General features: G+C 46.0%; 1 non-coding gene across 1 annotated transcript; it reads left to right on the plus strand.

Moving 5' to 3' along the window:
* The first annotated feature begins 10,356 nt into the window (after positions 1-10,356).
* On the plus strand, positions 10,357-10,520 carry LOC138431010 (U1 spliceosomal RNA). Its single transcript, XR_011253494.1, has one exon. It is a non-coding gene; the product is annotated as a U1 spliceosomal RNA (small nuclear RNA).
* The last annotated feature ends 273 nt before the right edge of the window (positions 10,521-10,793 follow it).

Below are 10,793 nucleotides of genomic sequence, written 5' to 3' on the forward strand. Positions count from 1 at the left end.
GCACCAATTTAGGATTAGAGCCTCCTGAACAGCTCACCCAGGGCACAGAAAATGCATGCAAAGAACCCATGCAGAGGAGACACAGGAAAGCCAGGTGTTCAGCCCAGCAGACTTTGTGCCACCAGGATGTGAGCCTCAGAGTTTTCTGCTGAGTTGGGACAGTGTCTTTGGAGACAGAGAATGAGCAAACAGAGATCCTCTGTTACCCAAATGTGTAACTTACCTGCTTGCACTTCTCAGGAGAGGATCTACCTCTAACTTCTACAGTCCAGGCCTGGAGTCCACACCTCAGCTCTCCAATGCAAGCAAAGTCCTTAGGGAAGAAAACCAGCCTCAGCTCAGTCACATTTTCAGGGCCAGGAGGGCATTTCTAGATCCATTTCCTCCCTGGCCGCACCAATCACCAATCAGAGAAGCAAACAGAGAAGGTGGAGAGAACAGAGCTGCTCAGACCCACCAACCCAAGCTCCATAGCATTTCTCATTCTTTAAAGGGCTACTTTCTAACAATCCCAACCATGGGCCCTCAGACCTAGGCTCCAGAGAGGAGGAGCTTTAGGAAATCCACCACTTCTGTGCAACCTACTTGCAGATATTCAGTCATTAGCTATCAAACTGGACACCAGTCGGTTCCTATCCTACCTCCCCATAACTCACAGCTAGTTTCAATCCAGGAAAGGGAGGAACATGAGACCTACACACATTCTCAGGTTTCTCCAAAATTTGCTGAATCTCCCTGTGTCCCTCCCATGCTGAAATGCTGGCCCCACACCTCCTTCCTACTTGTACGCTGGGGCCTACCATGCAGGCCTGCAAGCCTTGTAATTCCCCAGCTGCAACACCAAAGAGAAACAGCCCATAGACAGTGACAGAGGCAACAACTGTTCAGTGGATACAGAATCCTACAAATCCTAAACAAAGGGTCCTGGAGTGGCACGCCACAGTGTTCAGCACATGGCAGGAACAACAAGGCAAGGATCTTCACTACTGGGGGCGGGGGAGGGGACAGACTTGAGGGGAGACTACAACTTATAGGGACCATTGATGTCTGATTGGCTCACCCGTCACCAGGGAAACCAGAGGCTGGGGTTGGGGTAACTGCATAGTTGGTTATTGATTAAGCCCTATAATTAAGGCGCTCCAAATTGGGAAAGGAGTACGTCAAGGCTGTATATTGTCACCCTGCTTCTTTAACTTATATACAGAGTATATCATGAGAAACACTGGGCTGGATGAAGCACAAGCTGGAATCATATTGCCAGGAGAAATATCAATAACCTCAGATATGCAGATGACACCACCCTTATGGTAGAAAGTGAAGAAGAACTAAAGAGCCTCTTGATGAAAGTGAAAGAGGAGAGTGGAGAAGTTGGCTTAAAACTCAACATTCAGAAAACTAAGATCATGGCATCTGGTCCCATCACTTCATGGCAAATAGATGGGGAAAATGGAAACAGCGACAGACTTTATTTTTTGGGTTCCAAAATCACTGCAGATGGTGACTGCAGCCATGAAATTCAAAGACACTTCCTCCTAGGAAGAAAAGTTATGACAAACCTATACAGCATATTCAAAAGCAGAGACATTAATTTGCCAACAAAATCCATCTAGTCAAGGCTATGGTTTTTCCAGTAGTCATGTATGGATGTGAGAGTTGGACTATAAGGAGAGCTGAGCACTGAAGAAGTGATGCTTTTGAACTGTGGTGTTGGAGAAGACTCTTGAGAGTCCCTTTGGCTGCAAGGAGATCCAACCAGTCCATCCTAAAGGAAATCAGTTCTGAATATTCACTGGAAGGACTGACGCTGAGGTTGAAACTCCAATACTTTGGCCACCTGATTTGAAGAACTTACTCATTTGAAAAGATTCTGATGCTTGGAAAGATTGAAGGTGGGAGGAGAAGGTGATGACAGAGGATGAGATGGTTGGATGGCATCACCAACTCGATGCACATGAGTCTGGGTATACCGCGGGAGTTGATGATGGACAGGGAGGCCTCATGTGTTGCAGTCCATGGGGTCGCAAGACACAACTGAGCCACTGAACTGAACTGGTAATTAAGAGGATTGGATAGTCATGTGGGTGAAGGAGTGGCTGCTGAAGGAGAATGGACAGAAAGCAATAGAACAGTCATTTTGAATGACTTGACCATACAATTCATCTGGAGGTGCCAGCAAAACTTCTTCAGAGCTTCCCCAACACTGTTCAGTGGGCATCCACAGCTGGGCCTCAATTCCTGTGTGGATGGAGTGGGGTTGGGGAGCCAACCTCAGTATTGATTGGTTGAGTCAATATATCACAATTAAAAATTTCATTTACAAATATTTACTGAATAATCAAAAAGGCTCAGAATATGGTTCAAAAGGATTAAGTCCAGAATGAAAGAATGCTTATGGAATAAATGGAATACCAAAGAGATATTTCTAAATTCGCCTCCTTAAGCAAGAGATGTGAGAGGAAAGGTCGCTGCTTGGGAAGATAACAAAACCCAGAGAAAAGGGAAAAGGCAGAACTACAAAACTACCAGGGATTCCCTGGTGGCTCAGCAGTAAAGATCCAGGAAAGGGAGGAACATGAGGCCTGCACACCTTCTCAGGTTCCTGCCAGTGCAGGGTAGGAGGCACCGGTTCAACACCTGGGTTGGGAAGATCCCCTGGAGGAAGAAATAGCAACCCAATCCCATATTCTTGCCGGGAGAGTCCCATGGACAAAGGAGCCTGGCAGGCTACAGTCCATGGGGTCAAAAAGAGTCAGACACGAACACACACCTATGCACCCTTACATAAACAAAGCCGGGAGGGTACAATGTGGTCCTCCCCTTGGAACTTGCCTTATAACGAAGATGGCACCAAGATTTTAAGTTGTCTGGGATCTTGTGAACCAGATGTCCTCCATCCACGTTGAGTTCCTGATTTTGGTCATATATCCCCAGGGTTGGCCTTAAGGCCTGTGCTGCTTTAGCTGACTGGAGGGGGAGCCATCTTACTCTGTCCCCTTCAAACAAGAATCTAACCAGAAAGAAATGTATTTGTGCTTCTTAAGCTGGTGGGAAATATTCCATCATTTTCCTCCCAGACTGCTCAGCCCTCTTCTTTGCTGGCCTGCTTTGTGTTGGGATGGGTGTATGGTAGTGGGAGTGATGCAAGAGAGGGAGGAGGAGTGGGAACAATAAAACGCAGGTGAGATGCTAATGAGGACAGGGAGGAGAAAGGAAAACAGGCCGAAGAAGGAGGAGGATGAGCAGAGGTTGATGCCAAGCTGCTCTAGACTCTGGTCCCAGAATGGAGCTGCCCTCTCTTGAACTTCCCTTGAATTTATCCTGGACACACACAATGGGCACACACACACACACACACACACACACACACACACACACACCAGCTCCTCTCACATCGTGGAAACTCCTTTATTCCCAGAAGAGCATCCTCTCAGTCCCTGCCCCCTCCCATGCCCAGATTCTGGGAGTTCTTTCCTTTTTCTCTGAGCCTCCCCAGAATTAGGCACAGATTCTTCACCAGCACCCAAACCCTTGTCTATGGTTGTGGAGAGTCCAAACCATAGAACTCATCCAGTAGAAGAGGAAATGCAGGCCACATGGGGTATTGGGTCACCCCGAAGAATGATACACAGAAGAACTGTACAAAAAAGATCTTCCTGACCCAGATAATCATGATGGTGTGATCACTCATCTAGAGCCAGACATCCTGGAATGTGAAGTCAAGTGGGCCTTAGAAAGTATCACTACGAACAAAGCTAGTGGAGGTGATGGAATTCCAGTTGAGCTATTTCAAATCCTGAAAGATGATGCTTTGAAAGTGCTGCACTTAAGATGCCAGCATATTTGGAAAACTCAGCAGTGGTCACAGGACTGGAAAAGGTCAGTTTTCATTCCAATCCCAAAGAAAGGCAATGCCAGAGAATGCTCAAACTACTGCACAATTGCACTCATCTCACATGCTAGTAAAGTAATGCTCAAAATTCTCCAAGCCAGGCTTCAGCAATACATGAACCGAGAACTTCCAGATGTTCAAGCTGGTTTTAGAAAAGGCAGAGGAACCAGAGATCAAAATTCCAACATCCTCTGGATCATCAAAAAAGCAAGAGAGTTCCAGAAAAACATCTATTTCTGCTTTATTGACTATGCCAAAGCCTTTGACTGTGTGGATCACAATAAACTGTGGAAAATTCTGAAAGAGATGGGAATACCAGACCACCTTATCTGCCTCTAGAGAAATCTGTATGCAGGTCAGAAGCAACAGTTAGAACTGGACATGGAACAACAGACTGGTTTCAAATAGGAAAAGGAGGACGTCAAGGCTGTATATTGTCACCATGCTCGTTTAACTTATATGCAGAGTACATCATGAGAAACGCTGGACTGGATGAAGCACAAGCTGGAATCAAGATTGCCGGGAGAAATATCAATAACCTCAGATATGCAGATGCCACCGCCCTTATGGCAGAAAGCGAAGAGGAACTCCAAAGCCTCTTGATGAAAGTGAACGTGGAAGGTGAAAAAGTTGGCTTAAAACTCAACATTCAGAAATCGAAGATCATGGCATCCGGTCCCATCACTTCATGGGAAATAGATGGGGAAACAGTGGAAACAGTGTCAGATTTTATTTTTTTGGGCTCCAAAATCACTGCAGATGGTGACTAAGTGACCTCCTGTATTAGTCAGCTTGGGCTTCCAGAAAACAAATGCTATGCACTGGGTGGCTGAACCAGAAATCTGTTTTCTCAGTTTTGAGAAGTCCTAGACTTCACTTTCACTTTTCTCTTTTATGCATTGGAGAAGGAAATGGCAACCCATTCTAGTATTCTTGCCTGGAGAGCCCCAGGGACAGAGGAGCCTGTTGGGCTGCCGTCTACAGGGTCGCACAGAGTCGGACACGACTGATGCGACTTAGCAGCAGCAGCAGCAGCAGATTATGGTTGGAACTTCCCAGCAATTCAGTTTCTGCTGCAAGCTCACTTCCTGGCTTGCAGATAGTCCTTGCCTGGCTCGGTCCTCACAAGGTCTTTTCTTGTTGCTTGAGCTGAGGTAGGGCAGAAGCCCAAGCTTTCTGCTTATCTCTTCATTTAAGGACATGTACCCTTTTTCCTACTTGGAACCAGTCTGTTGTTCCATGTCCAGTTTTAACTGTGGCTTCCTGACCTGCATGCAGATTTCTCAAGAAGTAGGTCAGGTGGTCTGGTATTCCCATTTCTTTCGGAATTTTTCACAGTTTATTGTGATCCACAAGGTCAAAGGCTTTGGCATAGTCAATAAAGCAGAAATAGATATTTTTCTGGAACTCTCTTGCTTTTTTGATGATCCAGAGGATGTTGGCAATTTGATCTCTGTTTCCTGTGCCTTTTCTATAACCATAACTGCAGCCATGAAATTAAAAGATACTTACTCCTGGAAGGAAACTTATGACCAACCTAGACAGTATATTGAAAAGCAGAGACATTAGTTTGTCAACAAAGGTCCGTCTAGTCAAGCCTATGGTTTTTCCAGTGGTCATGTATGGATGTGAGAGTTGGACTATAAAGAAAGCTGAGTGCCGAAGAATTGATGCTTTTAAAACTGTGGTGTTGGAGAAGATGCTTGAGAGTCCCTTGGACTGCGAGGAGATCCAACCAGTCCATTCTACAGGAGATCAGTCCTGGGTGTTCCCTGGAAGGACTGATGCTGAAACTGAAACTCCAATACTTGGCCACCTTGTGCAAAGAGCTGACTCATTTCAAAAGACCCGGATGCTGGGAAATACTGAGGGCAGGCATAGAAGGGGACGACAGAGGATGAGATGGTTGGATGGTATCACCAACTCAACAGACGTGAGTTTGGATAGACCCCGGGAGTTGGTGATGGACAGGGAGGCCTGGCATGCTGCAGTCCATGGGGTCGCAAAGAGTCAGGACATGACTGAGCGCCTAAACTGAACCGGAAACATCCTATCAGTGCCCCAAGGCTATGATCTCATTTAAATTTAATTACATCCTTCAAAGTTCCTTCCCCAAATACAGCTTCACTGGGGATTAGCATCCAAGATATGAATTTGGGGGGGGTGGGGGGAGGGAAACACATATACTCAGCTCCTAACACCCTCTCCAGCCTCCTCCCCCCATGAAGGCATTTGCAGCTCTCAACTCTGATCCCTGGGAACTGCCCAGGCACTGGGTCCTCAGATTCGTCTCCCCACAGGCATTTTCCTTGTCTCTCTGACTCAGATGCCTCAATACGGGGCCCAGCTGTTGACTGGCTGACCCTCAGACGCAGTGGACTGACTTGCTTTCACCTGAATCACTTTCAGAATGGAGCAGCCACCACTGACTGATACGCTTGCAGAAATGTGTTCCCTGGGGAGACTGGCTGTGGTGGTAGACTAATGCTTCCTCAAAGATGCCCACATGCAGGTCCCTAGAATTTGTGATTATGTTACTTGACGTGGAAAAAGATAATTTGTGGGTGTGATTAAATTAAGGAGAAGTCAGGTGGGCCTTAGGAAGCATCACTATGAACAAAGTTAGTGGAGGTGATGGAACTCCAGTTGAGCTATTTCAAATCCTGAAAGATGATGCTTTGAAAGTGCTGCACTCAATATGCCAGCACATTTGGAAAACTCAGCAATGGCCACAGGACTGGAAAAGGTTAGTTTTCATTCCAATCCCAAAGAAAGGCAATGCCAGAGAAGCTCAAACTACCACACAATTGCACGCATCCCACACGCTAGTAAAGTAATGATCAAAATTCTCCAAGCCAGGCTTCAGCAATACGTGAACCATGAACTTCCAGATGTTCAAGCTGGTTTTAGAAAAGGCAGAGGACCCAGAGATCAAACTGCCAACATCCCTGGATCATCGAAAAAGCAACAGAGTTCCAGAAAAACATCTATTTCTGCTTTATTGACTATGCCAAACCTTTGACTGTGTGGATCACAATAAACTGTGGAAAATTCTGAAAGAGAAGGGAATACCAGACCACCTGACCTGCCTCTTGACAAATCTGTATACAGAATTAGGAAGCAACATTTAAAACTGGACATGGAACAACAGACTGGTTCCAAATAGGAAAAGGAGTATGTCAAGGCTATATATTGTCACCCTGCATATTTAACTTATATGCAGAGTACATCATGAGAAATGCTAGGCTGGAGGAAGCAGAAGCTGGGATCAAGATTGCCGGGAGAAACATCAGTAACCTCAGATATGCAGATGCCACCACTCTTATGGCAGATAGTGAAGAACTGAAGAGCCTCTTGATGAAAGTGAAACAGGAGAGTGAAAAAGTTGGCTTAAATTAAGCTCAACATTCAGAAAACCAAGATCTTGGCATCGGGTCCCATCACTTCATGGCAAATAGATGAGGAAACAGTGACTGACTTCATTTTTCTGGGCTCCAAAATCACTGTGGATGGTGAATGCAGCCATGAAATTAAAAGACGCTTGCTCCTTCAAAGGAAAGTTATGACCAACCTAGACAGCATATTAAAAAGCAGAGACATTACTTTGTCAACAAAGGTCAGTCTAGTCAAGGCTATGGTTTTTCCAGTGGTCATGTATAGATGTGAGAGTTTGACTACAAAGAAAGCTGAGCACTGAAGAATTGATGGCTTTTGAACTGTGGTGTTGGAGAAGACCCTTGAGAGTCCCTTGGACTGCAAGGAGATCCAACCAGTCCATCCTGAAGGAGATCAGTCCTGGGTGTTCATTGGAGAGACTGATGTTGCAGCTGAAACTCCAATACTTTGGCCACCTGATGCAGAGAGCTGACTCATTTGAAAATACTCTGATGCTGGCAAAGATTGAGGGCCAGAGGAGAAGGGGACGGCAGAGGATGAGATGGTTGGATGGCACCACTGACACAATGGACATGGGTTTGGGTGGACTCTGGGAATTGGTGATGGACAGGGAGGCCTGTCAGGCTGCCGTTCATGGGGTCGCAAAGAGTTGGACATGACTGAGCGAAAGAACTGAACTGAGATGGGGGCCCCATGGAATCACAAAGGTTCATAAAGATGGAAGGACAATTGGTGTCAGAATAATGTGTTTGAGAATAACTTGATCAGCTGTTATTATCTTTGAAGATGACAGGGGCCTATGAGGGTAGAATGTGGGCATCTTCTAGAGGCTGGACAAGGCAAAGAAAGAGATTCTCTCTTAGCATCTACAGGAAGAATCACCACAACCCAACTGTCACTTTGATTTTTGCCCAGGGAGATGCATCTTGGACTTCTGATCTCCGGAGTCATAAAATAATAAATGTGTGTTGTTTTAAGCCACTAAGCATGTAGTAACATGTTACAGTAGCAATAGGAAGCTCCTACAGTGGACAGCGGTGGATAAAGAATATTTAAAGTCAGTGTGCAGGATGAGTAGTGTCAACTGTTCCAAGAAAGGACAGGTTTTCCTGGAAGTTAACTGGGTGCTGAGTTCAAGATTCTCCCTCCAGGTTAGTCACCTTCCCTCTTAAGCCAAAGGCACTTCAAGGATCAAGTTACTCCACTCCTTGGTCTCTGGTCTGAAAAGCAAGCTGGTTGCCTTCTCCAGCCTCCCCACTCCCTGCCCTCAGGTCTAACCCAGTCTTGCTCAGTAGGAGAAAACAAACCTCATTCTTCAAGCAAACACATCATCTCTCTATCCCTTATTTTGGTCATCAGCTTCTTCAGAATCTTCAACTTTTGTATTCTGTATGGTGAAAAAAGGAAAAACATGGTACCTGGGAGACCATGAGGATGAAGTAAGAAGGTGCACAGAGAATACACCACATAGAACTTTGAGATATAACTCTTGTCAGCTACAAACTGGCACTTGCCATCTACCTTTATAAGGATTAAGTGCTGCAGCCACTGATTTTCCACACCCCCTGAAAGGAGTTCAGGGTGGAGAGCAGAAATGAGCCCACTCTGTGCTCTGGGAAAAACTGGCAGAACAAGTCTTCAGATAGTGATGTATTTTCAGGAGCCGATTTTACTACCCGAATATCTCCTAGTACCTAGAAAAGCACTAAAATCCTTCATGGTGACATGCGATCCTCAGGACTAGCAGTAACCTCTGCAAAGAATCTGCACTTGAGTGCATGTGCTCTCCTTCACCAAGACTACACATACACTGACCTTCACCCCTACCTTTGTGGAGCAAGTTCTCAGAGCTATTTTAAATGCTCCCTCCTGAGCTCCTCATTTTGCCCCCAATAATAATCTAACTCACAACTCTGACGCTGTGCATTTTGTAAATTTAGCGCCCTGAATCTATATGTCTACACATGGAACAGATACTTATGGTTTATTTTGTTCCTACAAATATATATGTTTACATTTATTGTTTTACAACGTATTACTTTTAAAACAAAACTGGATCAGTGATGCTGCGATATTCCTTTGCCAACCAAGGTCCGTCTATTCAAGGCTTTGGTTTTTCCAGTATTGATGTATGGATGTGAGTGCTGGACTGTGAAGAAAGCTGAGTGCTGAAGAATTGATGCTTTTGAACTGTGGTGTTGGAAAAGACTCTTGAGAGTCCCTTGGACTGCAAGGAGATCCAACCCGTCCATTCTAAAGGAGATCAGTCCTGGGGGTTCTTTGGAAGGAATGATCCTAAAGCTGAAACTGCAGTACTTTGGCCACCTCATGCGAAGAGTTGACTCATTCAAAAGACTCTGATGCTGGGAGGGATTGGGGGCAGGAGGAGAAGGGGACGACAGAGGATGAGATGGCTGGATGGCATCACTGACTTGATGGACATGAGTTTGAGTGAACTCCGGGAGTTGGTGATGGACAGGGAGGCCTGGCGAGCTGCAATTCATGGGGTCGCAAAGAGTCGTACACGACTGAACGACTGAACTGAACTGAACAGAAGACCACAGAAATACTATTCTCAGCATGTAACACAGAATAAAGTTAAGAACGCAAAGAAGGTGGCTAAATTCCCCTACATCTCAACTAAAGAATAAAGGGTCTGCTTCCACTGATTCCTGGGCTTCCTAAACTGTCCGGAATCATGACTTCACTTCTCCTTCAGCAGCCGGCCTGCCCATTGGTCGTCTGGGCTAGGGTGGGAGGGGAGGTGAGGGGCAAGGGACAGGGCTTGGGTTGGAGGACAGGAACCGCCTTATAGGTCCTGAATGGGGCTGGGCTTATGTAAATTTTGCAGCGGAAGTGGTATAGTTCCTGGCCTGCCACTTTGCAGGTTGAACAAGTTTTCTTGAGATACTGCTTGGATATTATTAGAAGAGTTGTTAGGAGTGCCTGAGAGGCGTGGGAAACGATGGGGTGTGGAAGGTGGTGGAAGAGATGGGGCGGCAATAGCAAAGTGAGCCTGTGAGTACTGTGAACATGTCTAAGGCTGTGTGGGCGGCGGGCAGAATTACTTTATACTTACCTGGCAGGGCAGATACTGTGATCACGAAGGTGGTTCTCCCAGGGCTAGGCTCGCCCATTGCCCTGCGGGTGTGTAGACCTCTGCGGTTTCCCCAAAAGTGGGAAACTCAACTGCATAGTTTGTGATAGTTGGGGACTGCGTGTGCGTTTTCCCCTGGTAACTATGGTTTCAACGATAGAACTACCTTCTACTGTTATGTGGGATTTCTCTGGCAGCTCAGGTGATTTGAAACACCTCCCTGCAATGCAGGAAGCCCTCGGAAAAATTTCCTGAAGAAGGAAATGGCAACCCATTCCAGTACTCTTGCTTGGAAACCCCATGGATGGAAGAGCCTGGTGAGATCGCTAAAAGTGAACATGACTAGTCAAACAAGTTCAGCTCAGTAGTGAATACACTGCTCCCTCAAGCTATTAACTTTTTATGTTTTGT

Source organism: Ovis canadensis, chromosome 1 (assembly GCF_042477335.2).
Source record: "Ovis canadensis isolate MfBH-ARS-UI-01 breed Bighorn chromosome 1, ARS-UI_OviCan_v2, whole genome shotgun sequence".
NCBI classification, from domain to species: Eukaryota; Metazoa; Chordata; class Mammalia; order Artiodactyla; family Bovidae; genus Ovis; species Ovis canadensis.